The sequence below is a fragment of the Oratosquilla oratoria genome, chromosome 30, assembly GCF_046742065.1.
Source record: "Oratosquilla oratoria isolate Oo_2021 chromosome 30, ASM4674206v1, whole genome shotgun sequence".
NCBI lineage: Eukaryota > Metazoa > Arthropoda > Malacostraca > Stomatopoda > Squillidae > Oratosquilla > Oratosquilla oratoria.
In genome coordinates this window covers 8,198,601-8,218,779 of record NC_134806.1, presented here as the reverse complement: position 1 = coordinate 8,218,779, position 20,179 = coordinate 8,198,601, and the positions used below count along the sequence as shown (strand labels likewise).

At 42.7% G+C, this 20,179-nt stretch overlaps 1 protein-coding gene across 2 annotated transcripts in view; it reads left to right on the top strand.

Moving 5' to 3' along the window:
- Positions 1 to 4,208: 4,208 nt before the first annotated feature.
- The window catches only part of LOC143041004 (uncharacterized), a 61,873-nt gene continuing 45,902 nt past the window's right edge, over positions 4,209 to 20,179 (top strand). The window contains exons 1-2 of one of the 2 annotated variants that reach the window (XM_076212535.1): positions 4,231 to 4,319; positions 10,794 to 10,835. The gene's annotated coding sequence lies outside the window, so the exon portion shown is untranslated. Of the gene's footprint in view, positions 4,320 to 10,793; positions 10,836 to 20,179 lie in introns of both variants that reach the window. The other variant, XM_076212534.1, reaches the window with a different exon arrangement.

Below are 20,179 nucleotides of genomic sequence, written 5' to 3'. Positions count from 1 at the left end.
CCTCTAAACCCGTGCCCGCCTCTAAACCCGCGCCCACCTCCAAATCCACACCTGCCTCCAATCCCACCCCCAAACCTAAAGCCAAACCCACGCTCCCAGTACCAACCCCACGAGCACAGGACCGACAGTCCCCTCCACCTCAATATCCGTCTGATATCATCCCCCTTAGGGAGGATGATATCGACCTGATTGTGACTGGTGTCGTCTCTGCAGTCGCTACTACCCTCGGGGAGAGCGACCCAGACAAGATGCTAGTCATGGTGGATAGGGCCGTCAAGAACGTGCTCAAACTCCTAAAAGAGAAGAGGAACCCTAGGCGAAAGGAGAGGACTCCCTCCCCCTCTACCTCCTCCTCTCCTGCCTCCTCCCCCGCCTCTTCCACTACCTCTTCCTCTTCCTCAACCTCCTCCTCCTCCCCTTCCACTTCCCCCAAGCCCGCCACACCCGCCTTTACCATTGGGAAAGCTACACCGACAACCTCAAAGACTAGGAAAGTGTCTTCTGCTAAGCCCCAACGTCATTTTGCGCTCAAGCTTGAAGACTCCTCTTCTGATGAGGAGGGAAATGCTCCCACTGTTATAAAGTCGCAACTCATCTTGTCGTCTGACCGGGGAGGACAAGATGAGACTGTAATGGAAACTGACAGGGAAGAACATCGCCCTGTGCAATAATCACTTAAGGTTGCTATAGTGGAACATAAACGGGTTCCGCAGCAAAAGCTCGTATCTCCTTGCGTTTGCGCAAGAGCATGATTACGACATCATACTTCTCCAGGAGACATTGGTGAGCGATGAGGTGCGATTTCCGGGATATCGCATCTTCTCCCTCCCTCGCTTACTCACTACTAGGGGATGCATGATCTTAATCAAATCATCCATCCCCTGCAGTGAGATCGTGGACCCTGTATCATGTGGGGATGGTGTAGAAGCTCTTGCGGTTCGACTTCATCGGGCCCACGAAACGTACACCATCTACAACATATACAGGGGCCAGAGAGCGAAACTGGACCTTGGAGAAGTGTGTACTCTTGCTGCGGACAGGCTCCTCATCATAGGAGGGGACTTCAACGCCCATCATAATATTTTGATGTCGCCCCATGGGCCCAATGTCGCTGGGCGCCACTTAAGTTACGTACTAGACGAATGCCCTGACATTGCGTTGTTGAATGATGGTAATCCGACGCACGTGCAAGGTGGACGGCTTGATCAGACCTTGGCGACGGCCACTCTCCTCCCTAGGGTAACCTGGGAGGTGCATCCTATTGTCACTAGCGATCACTTCGGTGTCTCTGTGCACATACGGGATACACCACCCATACCGGCTGTATTACCTGTTCCCAGGTGGAAGACAGCTTTGGCAAACTGGCCAGTGTTTGAGAGGTCTGTTGAAGAATGGGCAGCGTCCTACGTTCCACCACAGGACGTGTAAACGTTAGAAGCTGACTTTTCTGCAGCCATTCAGGTGGCTGCCAACAGAGCCATCCCAAAGACTCGCCAGTCCTCCAGAGAACATAAGAACAGCTGGTATTATACCCCCGAGGTGAGAGAGGCCAATCATCGGGTGAACATGCTTAGGCGTGTTTTCCGACGGCGCCGAACTCAGACCAATTTGGCCAACTTGCGCGCTGCAGTTCATGACGCTCACGTCATAGCTGCAGATGCCAGAAGAGCTAAGTTTCTTGAATGGTGTGAGGGCTTTAACGCTCACACCTCCCTAGCAGAGCTGTGGTCTAAGCTCCGTAAGGCGACTGGCAGGACTCAACCACGACGCACTCATCATGCCCCTGATGCTGAGGCGCAGCGGCTGGTGCAGGGGTTTGTCTCTCGCTCCAGCAGCACCTCACTCCCGCAGTGTGTTCAAGACACACTGCAGGACCTCCAAGGAGTGAGGCGCCATAGTGTTGAGGACATGATGAGTCGGTCGGATGATACTGACGCTAGCTTTACGCTTCAGGAGCTACGGGTCACACAAAACCAGCTCAGACACAGCATCTGGAGAGGACCTCGTCACCTATTCCATGCTGACCCATCTTGGGCCAGCGGGCGATGAGGCACTCCTAAGGGTGATAAACGAGTCTTGGAGGACTTGCAAGCTACCAACAGCCTGGAAGACGGCAATCATAACGCCAATTCCAAAGCCAAAGGAACCTAGTGCTTATCGCCCCATCAGCCTGACAAGCTGCATGGGGAAGACAGCGGAGAGGATGGTGCTAAACAGGCTGCTGTGGAAACTGGGCCCAATGCATGAGCATATACATGCTTATTGCAAGGCCACTGGCACAGCAAACAGTATAGCAACACTCCTCAATACTGTCAGTGGTACACCGTCCATTGTGGTCTTTTTGGATTTGGAAAAGGCGTTTGAGCTGGCCACTCCACTTGTGATATTAGACACCCTTGCTCGCAAGGGCGTAAAAGGCAAGCTGCTTTCTTGGATTGCTGACTATCTTAGTCACCGGTCTGCGAAAGTACGATTTCAGGATTACATGTCAGAGGCCAGAATGCTGGAGAATGGCACTCCACAGGGGTGGGTCCTCAGCCCCACTCTGTTCAATGTGCTCGTCTCCAACATTCTGGAACTACCTCTACCACATGGGTGCAAGGTCATCTGCTATGCAGATGATATTGCGCTCATAATTACTGGGAAACGGCGGTGCTTCAGCAGGGCCCAGCGTTGCTTAAGCACTGTGGCGACCGAATGTTGCAGGTTAGGGTTAAAGATCTCCCCTACAAAATCGAAGGCCATGGCACTAGGACTCTGGAAAGAAGGGGAGCACCTCACCATCCAGGACCTTAGGCTGGACTGGGTTCACCAGTTTCAGTACCTGGGGGTCTGGATTGATGGGAGGCTCACCTTTCAGAAGGAACTAGCCTATCTCAAGGAGAGACTGAAGGCAAGAACCACAGTTATGAGAGCAATGACGGGGAAGGCACTTGGTGCCACGCATCGGGTTCTTCGCACATTTTATGTGCAAACAGTCCGCAGCTTGGTGGACTACGCTGCCCCAGCTCTCATAAATGTGGCGACTGCCAAGCTTGAAGACCTGGAGCCTTACCAAAATGCCGCAGCAAGGATTATCCTGGGAGCTCAACCTTGGACCAAGATTGTTAACCTCCGGATGGAGGCTTCACTACCTTCATTAACATCACGGGTCAGAAGGCTGGAGGTCGACTTTCTTGCCAAGATAGTCCAGAGCCCCAGGACAACTGAGCTGAGTCAGAGCCTTGTGACAGCACTGGGACGGGTGGATACTCTTATCCACTCCGGTACCTGGCTGTCACAGGCGGCTGGACTCCTGGAATCCTTCAGGCTCGTCACGGCACGGCTTTACCATTGCCTTATATAGGAACATCAGGGCCCCAACAAAGGGAGGGGCAAGGGGGGGCAATGCCCCGGGCCGGCACGTTTTTTTTGGCGGGCGGCACTTTTGGTGAAAATAAGGTAAAGCAAATTCTCCACAATGTACTTTTAATGTATGATTTATTTATCATGAGTTGTGTGTATGAATGGTGTGTGTATAACCGTTGTTTTGTGGATGAGTGTTACATGTGAATCGTGCTAGTGACCATCAGATGTGGAAGGTGGTGTGTGTGTGTGGGGGGGGGCACTTTCCCATGTCGGGGCCCTGAGGGACATCATTATATCCCAGCATTGAGTAGCCTTTGCTGCAGCCTTAGCTACCTGTCTCGAGGGCTTGAGGTCCCTAGTAATGATGACTCCTAGATCTTTCTCTTCTTGTATTTCCTCCAGTACTTTTTGCCCCCAGTAGGACACACAGCCTGGGTTCTTTCTTCCAATATGCATAACCTTACATTTCTTTTCATTAGCCTCCGGTCATGCAACATTCGTTTATAATTGGAGAATAATATCCACAAGAACAAGAATGCTGATTACTTTTATGTGTTACAATATTTCAGCTATCCTTAATCTCTACCGCATCCAATCCTCTCTATAGCGCGATATCATTCCAAGAGTAACCTGTTTTCATCACTTCTGCAATACAAATATGCTTATTTTGATTAACAGAAATATAAGATGTTTCATTTCAAAATATATTTGTGGTACTAGAGGTATCCATGATTCTATGCAACGAAATCCTGGGACGTCACCTATAGTTCCGAGCGCTAACAAAAGATACACTTATATTGAGGTATTTGGCAACTATTTGCGTACGCAACATCAACCATTTTAAATCGACCTTTCCCGTATTTGTTAAAGCACTTTTGGACGTTTCGATGTTTTGTTTTGTAGGCGAAGGTGGCAGCACTTGCGCGTAAACACTTTTGAACTGAATGTAGTCTGATCTTGCAGTTGCAACGGTAGGATTGAATTATATTGTAATTTATCATTGCTATTGTAGAATTATAATTTTACCAGAATTTGTAGGTGGATAGGAATAGATGTTTCTCTAAAGTGTTTCTCTAAAGTTGAAACTGACCAAATGCGATAGGGCGGATATACTTTCGCAATGTTTACCCTTTATTACTTATTGTAGCTGTGACTGTCACTGAGCGATTTTATCAATCCAAGAAATATATCAATCCAGAGCGAAAGGGTTAACTATCCCAAACCCATCTCGCCGGATTGTACGACTGCAATAATTCTGACATCTGCCAGGCTATTTTTATTTGGTGAAATAAACCTTTCCGCTTAGTGAAAGGGTTTATATTAATATTATTTGTTCACCATTAACAATGTTACAATCTCACAATCTGAGGTAACCCAACCGAATAACACTCCACATCAGGTTGTTAGGAAAGCCCACACTGTAGACAGACACAATTTCCATGTTTATGGAAGACATCAGACATCATCAAATTTGAGCCTTGAGGCGCCAGAAAGAACTTTCACTAGCAAAATCTACTAACCAAAGACTGACAAGTAAGTTAGTAACTCAACCAATGATCGACAAGCAGTAAATAAATCAACGTGACGCTTGATTTTGTGGTGAAAATTATTTCTGGTACATCACATATGAACATAATGAAGAACTTAGAAGACCAAGAGACCATAAGGCCTACAGCTACACCAGGCAGTTCCATGTCCTTTACCACCTATCATCCCTATCCATAAAATTGTCTTAACTCTTCTTAAAACAACTGTAATTTTTTTAGAAGTGCACACCTACATGATATAGCAATAGAAAATTAATCATTTTGTGAATTATAATACATCAATGTAATTGTGTTTTTCTTGGTGGAAATTAATAATAAAAAAGTTGCTAAAACCAATTTACTAACAAGCAAAGTCATGGCGGGTGAATGATATGCCATGTTTGTTTTGATAGATGCCATGGTCAAAGAAATGAAAGGATGATAAATTCATCATTTCTAACTGTACCTAACCTAATCTACGTAACTTAAGCTGTATTTAGTAATGCATTACCTGTAATTCTAAAGATCATCTGGGTTGTCATAATGGATGCTGATGGCCTGTTTAAGTACTCGATTGGACTGTGGGGAATAGAGTTGTTGCATAGCTTGAAGGAAACCCTATTGTCTTTGTAACAGCTCTTATTAATGTCACCTGGAGTTGGAGAACACCCGGTGCACAATGTGAAAACCATCATCTAACTGACATTAACTGGACTGGACAGACGGCAACATGGTGTCTCAATACAATGGTTGCAGCTTCATTTTGTAGTATATTTGCTTTTAGCAAGGTTTTTTGTTATTGATTTCTGTCAAAAAATGTATATTACATTGATGTATTATAAGTTACAAAATTAATAATTTATTTTCTAATGCCATATTGCATAGGTGTGCACTTATATAAAAAAAAAAAAAAAAAAAACTGATAGTTTCAGGACTCACTACATGATTACAAAGTCCATTCCATTTGTTGACCACTCTATTGGTAAACCAGTTCTTGCATATTTCCTTTTTAAATCTAAATTTGTCCAATTTAAATACATTACTGTGAGTACTGCCCTGTTGTCGAAATATAATGCCTGCCAGCCAGCTCGGTCCATCGCCAAATCAGCCCATCTGCTGCTTGAAATCCTTTGTTTTGATAGATGCAGAGGTCGAAGAAATTAAAGTATGATAAATTTGTCTACTTTGACCTAACCATGGTGGGCCATTTTAGTTGAATAGATGGGCCAGGTTGGCAATGGACCAAGTTGACTTTACACCAATGTGATGACCTTGTCTGCATCCCCATTGTTAAAGCCCTATCCACTTGAACATCTCTATTAGATCGCTCTGCCTATTTCCAGAGAGTGTAAATGAAGGTTGCCTATCCTCATAAGGTAAATTTGTGAGCCCATGTATCATTTTGGTCATTCTCCTCTGTACTGATTCTAGTGAATTTATATCCATTCTATAGGACAGAGACCAAAACTGTACCACATAGTTATCGTCACTCCCTAAAGAAATTAATTTTTCTTTGCCAACAAGTAAACCCTGCTGAACCGCCAACAAGTGACCTGCCATTTAGCCACAACACTGATAAGTTGTTATTTTTTTATGCTTTCAACCCCTTCAATACAATGATGCCTACGTAGGCGTCATGAGGAGCAAGTGGGTACGCGAGGATGCCGATGTCGGTGTCTTGATTATATATATTGTAGTTGTACCTGCGTGACCCCCATACTCTGTAAACTGGCTTCATCATATTTTCTATGGTTATCAAAATTCATGGGTGAAAGAGAACGAGCAATACAGCAGTAACTTTATTTTTTATAATGTGAGTATTATGACGCAACATCGCATGTCTGGAAGCTAATGCTGCCTGCGAGATTTTGGCCCGTATTGAAGGGGTTAAATGTTTTGTTTAATTTTGGCACAAGTATCATTTAATACAGATTTTCTTTCAAAACAAGGATTTCTATTACTATGACAGCTTTGATGACATTTTTATGTACACTGTTCACTTTTATTAATTCCAATTTGTGAACAAGACAAAGTAATGATACTTTAGTCATTTACTTAAGCATTGATGTATTATTCCATGAAAAGGAAGTCCACAAAATTAAAAAAAAATTATCAAGTGGTATGGCTAATTGGGGGGGAGTCATCTGTCGGTGGTTCAGCACAAGGATTACTTGTTGGCATAGGAAAAACTTATTTCTATTGTGAGTGACAATAACTTCCATACATGCTATATAATGAAAATAAGCATTATGTTGTTGTTGTTGTTGTTGTCGTTAACTAGACTGTCTGTCCGAGCAGTCCCGTCTCCCCAAGGAATGCCACAGCCGAAACTGGGTTTTCCCACAAATCCTTTATAGAGTGTTGTTTGCGTGCATGATTGTGTATAATGCAGTCTTCTATTATGTGTTGTATGGTATGGGGTGAAGTGTTACATCCCGGGCAGCTGTTCACAATGCGGTCATCCAGCCTCTTCTGGTAGCTTAGAAGTGCTGGGTGGTGGCCACACCGCAGTCTGGCCAGGTGGACTCTGTCCTTTCGTGGGAGAGAGGATTCAGAAGGGTAGATATCAGGGGGTCTGGCATGCAGCAGTGTGTTGTCTTTCAGTGTGTTAATGGAGCGGTGAGTGATATGATTATGAATATGTTTCCGGAGGCTGGTATTTGGTGGTTGTGGAGGAAGAGAAGAGAGTATCTGTGTGTGATACAGGTCTTTGGGTGTTGTTTTAATGTTTCTTGGTGTGTGTGGGTGTTCTGCTATGTAGTGTAGTGGGTGTAATGTGTTTGTGGTGGCTGCAGCAAGTGTTTGTGTGCCTCTCATGTCGAGGTGGTCCTTGACTTTGAGGACTTTTGTTTCATGGTGTAAATGGTCTGTAGGTGTTGTATTTGTGCAGCCTGTAATTGTTTTTAGGGCTTTGTTTTGTATGATTTGAAGGGTGTTGAGGTGTGTCTCACTGAGATTAGGAGCCCATGCAGGACTCGCATAATTCATCACTGAGTGTATGCATTGTTTGTATATTGTTGTATTAGTTTCTTTGTTTTGTCCAAATGTTGTTCCAGTGATTGACTTAAGTGCATTAAGTCTAGGTGTGCATTTGTTTTTTATGTTTGTGATGTGTTGTTTGAAAGACATGGATGTATCGTATGTTACACCAAGAATTTTGGTGTGTTTGTGCGTGGTATTAGAGTGTTGTTGATGTAGACATGAGGTATGTATTTGTGTTCTTTTGTCCAGTTGGTGAGAAGTGTTGCTGTAGATTTGGTTGGAGCTATTTTGAGTCTGTTTGTGATGAACCATGTGTTGAGTGTATCAAGGTATGGCTGGATTATTTCTGCAGCTTTGTCTGTGTTACGATGTGTGCATGTGATTGTTATGTTGTCTGCGTAGGAAGAGATTTGTATTTCTGAGGTGTCTGGTGTGGGTAAGTCATGCATGTATAGATTAAAGAGTGTGGGGGATAGAACAGAGCCCTGTGATACTCCATTCTTAATGTTTCTGATGTGTGATGCATTATGTTAATTTATATGCTGTTTGTCAGTAATTTTGAGTTACCTGTCAATTCTTGATTGTTCATGTTGGTCATTAGTATGACCCAAATCTGCAATACCCAGCACCTCAGTTACTGAGAAAGACTGGTGAAGCCAAATATTTCCCTAAAAAGGACAAAGATACATTAAATGTCTTGTCTTGGTCAGTCTGGGGAGCATACCATTCCCACATCTCTGCCTAAGCCTCACATATTGAAACTGGTCTGCGATCAAGTTCACTGCTGCTCCTCGTGAGGTTGGGCCATGTGAGAGTGAAGGCTCATCTGGGATGTTGTGCAGGAATTTGTCTTGCCTTCTCTTGAAAGCCTCTGTGCTGACTCCCATCAGGTCCCTTATCTCTCTTGGGAGACAGGTGAAACTTTCTGCCTGGATTGTCTTTAGTCATTGGGAGCAGCTGCTTATGGACCTTCTTTCACAAGCCCTACCAAACCTGGGTTGGTGTTTCCCCTAGATACCCTCCTTTATTTTGTGATGGGTTTGGTGCTGTGCCTTCCAGGACTTTCCAGATTTAAATCACTATATAGCACTGCATATCTGCAGTGAATAGAGCTTGAGGATTTTCAGCCTCTCCCAGTAGTTCAGGGAGTCCCTGACTAACCTCCTCATGAATACCCTCTGGACCTGTTCAAGTTCTTGTATCTCCTTGACTTTGTGTGGAGAACATTGGTAGCATACATACTTCAGTGATACTACCAGGGTCTTTCACAGAGGTAGCAAAGGCTGGGGCTTCCTGGTCGTAAAGGTCTGGAGGACCCACCCACTCATTTTATGAGCAGCACTAGTGATGTGGGTTATATGTGATTTGAAGTCAGTCATAACTCATCCACACCCCCAGGTCTTTAAGGGATTTTAGATTTTATCTCCTCTGCACCCACTGTGTACTGGTACTCTTTTAAGATTTTCATTTGGCCCATATCTTATCAGTTCAAATTTATTGTTGAACACCATGTTGCTTTTACTTGACCACTTGTATACTACCTCCAGATCTTTTTGTAATCTTTCGGAATCCTCTCTGGTTGTAATTTCTTGAGATCATGGTATCATCTGCAAATGAGGACACGTGGGATGTTCTTACCTCCAGGTCAATGTCACTTATCACAACCAAGAAGAGCAATGGGCCAAGTACCAAGTCCTGTGGCACTCCACTAATTATCAATGAGCTTTTTGACTGGACTCCATCCACTATTACTTTCTGCTTTCTATCACTTAGGAATTCATGGAGCCATAGTCCCAGTTTTCCAGTGATGCCCATATTTTTCACTTTGTATAGCAGCACCCTGTGTTCCACCTTAAATACTTTAGCGAAGTATAGGTACATCATATCAATGTTTCTTTCACTGCTCACATTGCCTATAATTTAGTTGTGGTGGATTAGGAGTTGGGAAAGGCATGACTGTCCTTTCCAAAACCCAGGTTGTCCCTCTATAAAGTTCATTAGGTTCTTTCTAACTACTCTCTCAAACACTTTGTGAGGTGTGAGGTGAGACAAATAGGTCTGTAGTTAGCTGGAAGGCTTTGTGATTCACCTTTAAAGATGAGGGTAATTAGTCCTTTCAATTTTGTTGGTATGACCCCGATGTCCAATGATTTTCTCCAAAGTAGATTGGGGTTGCTAATGTATGTTTACTTTTCTTTAATCACTTCAGTACGAGTCAAATTCTCATGTGCAGCATCAGCTACCATATGAACAATGCATCATACTACTTGCATTATAAAATATAAAGTCACTGCTCTATTACTTGTTCACTTTTACTCTGAGTAATAATAAACACAGAAAATGTGATCAAACCAGTTCACAGAATCTAGGGGTAACTCATGTACAACTACAAAAAATATATATAATCAAGATGCTGACACCTGCATCCTCATGTACCCACCTACACCTCATGATGCCTACATAGGTGTCATCTTACCGAAGTGGTTAAAAACACTGCTGGTATGTTGTCTGGCCCCCCAGATGAGTTAATTTTTATTTCATCTATGGTTTCCTTTATATCACTCCTGGAACTAATAGCACTGGTAGTATCTGCATTGATACCATTAATTTGGAAAAATTCTCTGGGGTTCACTATTGATTCTTCTGTTTGTTCACTGCAGACACTTTTATTATTATTGGCCCCATCTGGGGTATTGGCTGCATGTTATTGTGGCAAAATAGCATGCAGTTGATACTTTAGGGTCTATATGGGGCGCCCCTATGGACGAGAGCCATACATCATTTTGTCTGTGATAGAGGAAAACTCTGTACATAGAAAAATGATGACATTTTTTATACTACGACTGTCCCTCCGTTATGCTGTCCCCCAACCCCTTATTACTGTCTTGTACCATTTCTCTGAATATTCATTTCCTTTTTTTGCCTACCCTGTGGTAGGGAAGGATGAAGTGAAAACAGCTGTTAAGATGATGAGAGCAGGTAAGGCACCTGGGTTGGATGGATGCCATGCAGAATGTCTGATAAAAGGAGGTACAGTTATGATGGACTGGCTGGTGAGGTTATTTAATGTTTGTTTAAGAGAGGGTAGAGTGCCAGAAGACTGGAGGAGTGCCTGTATAGTTCCGCTTTACAAAGGAAAGGGTGACAAGTGTGAGTGTAGTAGTTACAGAGGGATCAGCTTGTTGAGTGTAGTTGGGAAGGCTTATGGGAGGGTCTTGATTGAGAGGATTAGGAGAGGAACAGAGGGAGTAATTGGTGAGAAACAGTGTGGGTTTAGGACAGGTAGGGGATGTGTAGATCAGATTTTTGTGGTAAGACAGATATGTGAGAAAGCTATAGGAAAAGGTAAGGATGTTTTTTGGGCTTTTATGGATCTGGAAAAGGCTTATGACAGGGTAAACAGGAATGTACTGTGGGAGGTACTGCAGATATACAGGGTCTAACAGATAAATCCGTACAACTTCTTATCACATGTTTTAAGATTAATATCTCGGGTTATAATAAACAGAGAGTTATGACATTTTCAGTATATTTAGAAAAGGCAATAAGAACAATGATTTCATTCAATGTAACCACCTTCAGCTGTTATGACGCTTTCAACGCGTTTACGAAACTTGGATACAGCGTTGATGATCTCAGACTTTGATAATGAACCCACAGCCTTCTTGATGTCTGTCTTCAGGGTTGTTATACTTTTGTGTGGCTTGTCACATGCCTTGGCCTTAATTCGCGCCCAAAAATAATAATCTAAAGGGTTTAGGTCTGGCGAATTTGAGGACCACAACTCTTTGTTCCAGAACTGCACATTTGACCCTTCGAGAAGGTTGGTGGTCCTCTTCGCTGTGTGGGCTGGAGCCGAGTCTTGTTGGAAGACAAACTGGTTGCCACTAGCCTTATCTTTCATCCAGGGTATTATTTTCTCTTCTAGAACTTTGCAATAGACAACGGCATTGACTTTCTCCTTGTTGTTGAAGAAGTGAGTGAAGACGTCCCCCTCAGTTGACACCACACAGAGCACCATGACACTTGCTGGTTTCTTCGTCGTTGTCTTGTGTTGAACTCTGAGGATGAGGAGGCTATCCAGCGATCATTCCGCTTATTGAAAGTCGCATCAACCGTGAAAATCTTCTCGTCGGAAAAAAACTTGATGACTGAGCCATTCAACTTCATCCAGTTCAACAGCTATTGGCACCTGGTCAAGCGGATTTCTTTCATTTTTCGTGTCAAAAGATGTCTTTTTCCTTGTGAGAATGAGGTTAATCCCAATTTCTTTAATGCTCTGTGAATTGTCATTGTGCTGACACCTCTCTTCTTTGCCAATGTCGATAATGGTAAGGCTGGATTTGCATTGACACTTCTCTTGAGACCAGCTAAAAAGCGAGGTGTTAGAATTCTGCCCCTTCTGGGCTTGTGAGCAGCTCGTTGGTCTTCGCCGGTCTCATCAAAACGTTTACAAACATCGTAAACAGTTTGTCTGGAGTATTTTAGCATCCTTATTATGGCGCTAGGAGTGTGACCCGCGCGACGAAGTTCGCATATGGCTGAACGTTTGGCTTGTTCCATTGCTTAATGTTTATTGCACCGGTGCTAATATACAACTGGCTAAATTATTAGACAAATGGAAGTATCTGGAAACAATCAGAATTGCCATATGTTACTTTTTAAGTGCTTAAAACCTCTTCAAAGTTTGTACGGATTTATCTGTTAGACCCTGTATGGGATAGGAGGAAAGCTGTTAACCCCTTCACTCCGGGGCACATCGCACGTCTGGCAGCATTAGCTGCCCAACATGCGATGTTGCGTCATAATAATCGCATTATAAAAAATAGTCACTGCTCAATCGCTCGTTCTCTTTCACCCGTGAATTTTGATAACCATAGAAAATATGATGAAGCCAGTTTAACCCCTTCCATACGGTGCCGCACACGTAGGCGTCATGGACTTAGATCTCAGTGGCAGCAGCCAATGCCAGCCGTACGACGTGTCGTAATAATACTCGCATCATAAAATATAGTCACCGCTTATATCGATCGTTCTCTCTTTCACCCGCGAATTTTGAATACCACAGAGAATGGGATTCAGGGCACATTTGAGAGAATGTAAAAACACAGGGGCGACTACAATAAATATAATCAAGACGCCGATATGGCAGCCTCGCGAATACACTCGCTCCCCATGACGCCTACGTGTGCGGCACCGTATGGAAGGGGTTAAAGAGAATGAGGGTCACGCAGGTACAACTACAATAAATATAATCAAGACGCCGACGTCAGCATCATTGCATACCCACTTGCTCCTCATGATGCCTACGTAGGTGTCACCGTATGGAAGTGGTTAAGAGCAGTCAAGTTTTTATGAGAGTAGTAGAGCTTGCGTTAGGATTAGAAATGGAGAGAATGGTTTGAGGTTAAGGTGGGACTTCGTCAGGGGTGTGCTATATCGCCCTGGCTGTTCAAGCTTTACATGGATGTGGTGGTGCGAGAGGTGAATGCAAGGGTAGTGGGTCAGGGGTTGGAGATGATTAAAGAAAATGGAGAAAAGTGGGAGGTGAGCCAGTTGTTGTTTGCTGATGACACTGCGCCTGTAGCAGGATCAGAGGAGGGATTGAGGAAGTTAGTGACAGAGTTTGAGAAGGTGTGTGAAAGAAGGAATCTGAAGATAAATGTGGGCAAAAGTAAGGTGATGAGATGTACAAGGGGAGAGAGTGACAGTAGGCTGAAAGTGAGCATTAACCTCTTCACTCCGGGGCACATCGCACGTCTGGCAGCATTAGCTGCCCGACATGCGATGTTGCGTCATAATAATCGCATAAAAAATAAAGTCAGTGCTCAATCGTTCGTTCTCTTTCGCCCGTGAATTTTGATAACCATAGAAAATATGATGAAGCCAGTTTAGAGAGAATGGAAGTTACATATGTACGACTACAATAAATATAATCAAGATGCTGACGTTGGCATCATCGCGTACCCACTTGCTCCTCATGACGCCTACGTAGGCATCACCGTATGGAAGTGGTTAAGGGTGAGAAACTGGAGGAAGTGGATAGTTTCAGATACTTGGGTCAGAATGTGACAGGAAAGGGAGGAGTGGCGGTGGAGGTAGAATGTAGATTGAGAGAAGTGAGTAAATGCCTTGGTGGATTAAAAAATGTAATGAGAAATAGACATCTGGGAATGGATGCTAATAGGAGGTTATATGAAGGAGTGATTGTGCCAACAGCACTGTGCAGGGCAGAAACATGGAACATGAGAGAGGAAGAGAGAAGGAGTTTGAATGTGTTTGAGATGAAATGTCTGAGAAGTATGATAGGGGTTACTAGGCTAGATAGAGTGAGAAATGAGGAGGTGAGGAGGAGAACAGGGGTGGAAAAGGAGCTGGGAGATAGGGTTGATGAAAGAATATTAGGATGGTTTGGACACATGGAAAGAATGAGTGAAGAAAGATTAGTAAAAGAAGTGTGGAAGGCGGAGGTGGAAGGAGTGAATATGAGGGGGTGTCCTAGGATGAGATGGATTGATGGAGTGAAAGGGGCTTTACAAAAGAGAGGAATGTCTGTTGAGGAAGGACGGGAGAGGACAGAAGATAGGGGTGAATGGAGAAGGGTTGTGTATGGATGAGGCTGTGATGCATGAGGGGGAGTGGGTGGGTGATGGGGGGTGAGGAAGTATGTAAGATTAAAAAATTGACACAACCCGAAGGGATTTCTCCCTGTCTTCTCCTTTCCTGCTTGAGGGGACGGAGAGGGGAGGTTGCCGAATATATGAAGCGCCCTTGCTGTGGATGTGCTGTGTCTTGTGACACTGCTTCTGACCTAGGGCAGTGGACAGGATGCAGGGATGACCCGTCATCCAGGAGGTGTCAAGATAGGAAGGAGGGTGGAGGGGAGTAGAATATGTGGGAGGTGGAATGGGTGGGAGTGGTTTCTGTGCCTTTTTCTTTTTGGCTACCCCCGTGTAAGGGGGAAAAAGCCTTTGGTATATATATGTATTATTATTGTTATTATTATTATTATTATTATTATTATTATTATTATTGCTGTTGGCACAATCACTCCTTCATATAACCTCCTCTTAGCATCCATTCCCAAATGTCTATTTCTCATTACACTTTTCAATCTACCAAGGCATTTACTCGCTTCTCTCAATCTACATTTTACCTCCACCCCCACTCCTCCCTTTCCTGCCACATTTGCACTCAAGTATCTAAAACTATCCACTTCCTCCAGTCTTTCACCCTTAATCCTCACTTCCAGCCTGCTGTCACTCTCTCCCCTTGTACAACTCATCTCCTTACTTTTGCCCACATTTATCTTCATCTTCCTTCTTTCACACACCTTCTCAAACTCTGTCACTAACTTCCTCAATCCCTCCTCTGATCCTGCTACAAGCGCAGTGTCATCAGCAAACAACAACTGGCTCACCTCCCACTTTTTTCCATTTTCTTTAATCATCTCCAACCCGACCCACTACCCTTGGATTCACCTCTCGCACCACCCCATCCATGTAAAGCTTGAACAGCCAGGGCGACATAAAGGATTACAAAGGCAAAGCATGCCGACAGGAGACCTTTTGATCCATATCTAGGTCGGATGCAAAAAAAAAAAAAAAAAAAAAAAAAAAAAATAAAAATCATATTAATAATAAATTAAAACTATAACAATGTAAATAACAATTAAAATACATAAATAAATGCATTGGTATAGTTGAATAACAAGCAAACAGGTAAATAGTAAATGATAATAAATTGACATATAACTAATAATAAATGAAAATCAGACAGACAAATTATAACAAAACAAAAACAAATAATATAACATAAATTATAATAATTACAGCATCTTAGGTATTTATCTAAATGATTCTTAAAGCTTCGAACTGAACTACATTGCACTACCTGTGCAGGAAGTTTATTCCATTCATTAACTACACGGTTGGCAAAGTTGTTTCTACCTACTTCCAAATTGAATCTATTTCCGGACAGTTTGAGACCATTGTTTCTTGTCTGATTCTCATTCAATGTGAAAATTTGGTCACTTTTGATGTTGTCAATTCCCTTTAAAATCTTAAAGACCTGTATCAAGTCACCTCTGAGTCTACGCTTTTTTAGGGAAAACAGATTCATGTGCTTAAGTCGATTTTCGTATGATTTATTTTTGATATTTGGAATCAGTTTTGTGGCTCGCCGTTGTACTTTTTCCAGTCTGTCAATGTCTTTAATGAGATTCGGTGACCATACGGAAACAGCATATTCCAAATGTGGACGAACTAACGATTTATATAGCTTGTTAACCCCTTCCATACGGTGCCGCACACGTAGGCGTCATGGGGAGCGAGTGTATTCGCGAGGCTGCCATATCGGCGTCTTGATTATATTTATTGTAGTCGCCCCTCCATAATGACATTCTTTCTAATTCTTTTGTAATCGCATTTTCTATGGTTATCAAAATTCACGGGTGAAGAGAGAACGATCGATATAAGCGGTGACTATATTTTATGATGCGAGTATTATTACGACACGTCGTACGGCTGGCATTGGCTGCTGCCACCGAGATCTAAGTCCATGACGCCTACGTGTGCGGCACCGTATGGAAGGGGTTAATGAGTGATGGACTTTTGAAATCAAAAGATCGCGCAATCAGTCCCAGAATCTTATTTGCTTTCTCAGAGGCTGAAATACACTGCTTGGATGATTTGAGGTCGTTACTGATAATTACGCCGAGATCTTTTTCACTATCCACTTTTGTTAACGAATTTCCAAATAACTTGTAATCGTACTTACTGTTATTTTTACCTATGTGCATTACCTTGCATTTACTTGTGTTAAATTTCATTAGCCACTTTTCAGACCATTGCTGTAATTTATCTAAATCTTCTTGAATATCTAATTGGTTTGAGTGATCATTTGCCACTCCGCACAGTTTTGTATCATCAGCAAATTTGGAAACAGTAGATTTTAGTCCATGGTCTATATCATTTATATATACTATGAATAGAAGTGGCCCAAGAACGGAACCCTGAGGAACTCCACTTGCAACACTTTTCCATCCAGAAGTTTTTCCATTTAAAACAACTCTCTGTTTTCGACCTTTCAACCAATTACTAGTCCAACCTAATAGGCTACCACTTATTCCCTGACAAAGTCCCACCTTTACCTCAAACCATTCACTCTCTCCATTTCTAATCCTAACACAAGCTCTACTACTCTCGTCAAAAATCTTGACTGCTCTTAACAGCTTTCCTCCTATCCCATATATCTGCAGTACCTTCCACAGTGCCCTCCTGTCCACCCTGTCATGAGCCTTTTCCAGATCCATAAAAGTCTAAAAAAAAACATCCTTACCTTTACCTATAGCTTTCTCACATATCTGTCTTACCACAAAAATCTGATCTACACAACCCCTACCTGTCCTAAACCCACACTGTTTCTCACAAATTACTCCCTCTGTTCCTCTCCTAATCCTCTTAGTCAAGACCCTCCCATAAGCCTTCCCAACTACACTCAACAAGCTGATCCCTCTGAAACTACTACACTCACACTTGTCCCCCTTTCCCTTGTAAAGCAGAACTATACAGGCACTCCTCCAGTCTTCTGGCACTCTACCCTCTTGTAAACAAACAAACAGCATTGTACAGGGCAGAAACATGGAACATGAGAGAGGAAGAGGGAAGGAGTTTGAATGTGTTTGAGATGAAATGTCTGAGAAGTATGATAGGGGTTACTAGGCTAGATAGAGTGAGAAATGAGGAGGTGAGGAAGAGAACAGGGGTGGAAAGGGAACTGGGAGATAGGGTTGATGAAAGAGTATTAGGATGGTTTGGACACATGGAAAGAGTGAGTGAAGAAAGACTAGTGAAAGAAGAGTGGAAGGAGTGAATATGAGGGGGCATCCTAGGATGAGATGGATGGATGGGGTGAAAGGGGCATTACAAAAGAGAGGAATGTCTGTGGAGGAAGGACAGGAGAGGACAGAAGATAGGGGTGAATGGAGAGGGGTTGTGTATAGATGATGCTGTGATGCATGAGGGGGAGTGGGTGGGGGATGGGGGTGGGGAGGTATGTGCGAGAGGGAAATTTGACGCAGCCTGAAGGGATTTCTTCCCGTCTTCTCCTTTTCTGACGAAGAGGGGGGTCGCTGAATTTAAGAAGCGGCCTTGCTGTGGATGTGCTGTGTCTTGCGACACTGCTTCTGACCCAGGGCAGTGGACAGGATGCAGGGATGACTCATCATCCAGGAGGTGCCAAGATAAGAGGGAGGGAGGAGGGTGGAGGGGAGTGGAATATATGAGAAATGGAATGGAGTGATTTCTATGCCGTTTTCTTTTTGGCTACCCCCCCCCATGTAGGGGGAAAAAGCCTTTGGTATATGTATTATTATTATTATTATTAAGAGACCTAGGTGTATAGTGTTGGCTGACAGACTATTCAGATCTATTCTGTGCTGCTCAGATGACTTTACAATGATTATTTACAAGACCCTCATTAGACCTCTACTTAAATTTAGGTCCACAGTAGGGAACATGGAATACATGGATGAATTGAGACTTGAGTTGGACCAGACTGGTACTGTAGATAGTTCCTGAATAATTATACTGATCACCTGAAATTTATCAATGTATACTCTGTACAAGGCAGACTATTAAGAACTGACCTCATAAAATATTAGAGAATAATCAGCTAGTCATTTCCCTTTTAGACCTTCTCACCATCTTTCCAGCTATATATACTAAATTGATAGTCTTAGGAGGTGAGGACCACATAAGGAGTCACCTCATTTCCCACTATTCACTCGTAGGAAAGCAGAGGTAATAGATATGAAATACAATCAGTCATTTATTGCCTCAAGTTTCACCAGGTGTAAAACTTGCAGCCCCATAGTGACTGGCAATGGTCCTTGGAACCTGCCACAGCAATGGTCTTAAAAGTGGCTAATGAAATTTAACACAAGTAAATGCAAGGTAATGCACATAGGTAAAAATAACAGTAAGTACGATTACAAGTTATTTGGAAATTCGTTAACAAAAGTGGATAGTGAAAAAGATCTCGGCGTAATTATTAGTAACGACCTCAAATCATCCAAGCAGTGTATTTCAGCCTCTGAGAAAGCAAATAAGATTCTAGGACTGATTGCACGATCTTTTGATTTCAAAAGTCCATCACTCATTAACAAGCTATATAAATAGTTAGTTCGTCCACATTTGGAATATGCTGTTTCCGTATGGTCACCGAATCTCATTAAAGACATTGACAGACTGGAAAAAGTACAACGGCGAGCCACAAAATTGATTCCAAATATCAAAAATAAATCATACGAAAATCGACTAAAACATATGAATCTGTTTTCCCTAAAAAAGCGTAGACTCAGAGATGACTTGATACAGGTCTTTAAGATTTTAAAGGGAATTCACAACATCAAAAGTGACAAAATTTTCACATTGAATGAGAATCAGACAAGAAACAATGGTCTCAAACTGTCCGGAAATAGATTCAATTTGGAAGTAGGTAGAAATAACTTTGCCAACCGTGTAGTTAATGAATGGAATAAACTTCCTGCACAGGTAGTGCAATGTAGTTCAGTTCGAAGCTTTAAGAATCATTTAGATAAACACCTAAGCAAGATGCTGTAATGATTATAATTTATTTTATATTATTTGTTTTTGTTTTGTTGTCATTTGTCTGTCTGATTTTCATTTATTATTAGTTATATGTCAATTTATTATTATTTACTATTTACCTGTTTGTTTATTATTGAACTATACCTATGCATTTATTTATGTATTTTATTTGTTATTTACATTATTATAGTTTTTATTTTTTATTTTATTATTATTATGATTTTTTTTTTGCATCCGACCTAGATATGGACCAAAAGGTCTCCTGTCAGCATGCTCCGCCTTTGTAATCCTTTGTAATCCTTTTTGGAAAGAAACTTTGGACTGTTGTCTGTGTTATATCATTGGGACTGTTTCTGTGTTATTAGCTGGATGTGTTAGGAAATGGAGGGCAGATGTCAGCTCTATTGTATGAAAAGTGCAATAAATACAAAAGTTAATAGAAAAATCTTGGGCCCAGTGTAGAGACTGAGGGTCAGCCCCTCAAGGCTACACCTGATGGAGGTGAAGGGGGTTGGTGGGTTTTGAAAATGGGCAGCTTCACTGTCCATCTTGCAGGACTCCCACATGCAGGTTCCTGTCAGTTCCCTATGAAATACACAAACCCCAATATTCCAATAGTAATCCCCAGATATAAGTCTCACAGAGAAAACCCTGACATGTGAGACAAGAACCACACTAGCACACATGTGATCAGGTCACCATCTGTCATTG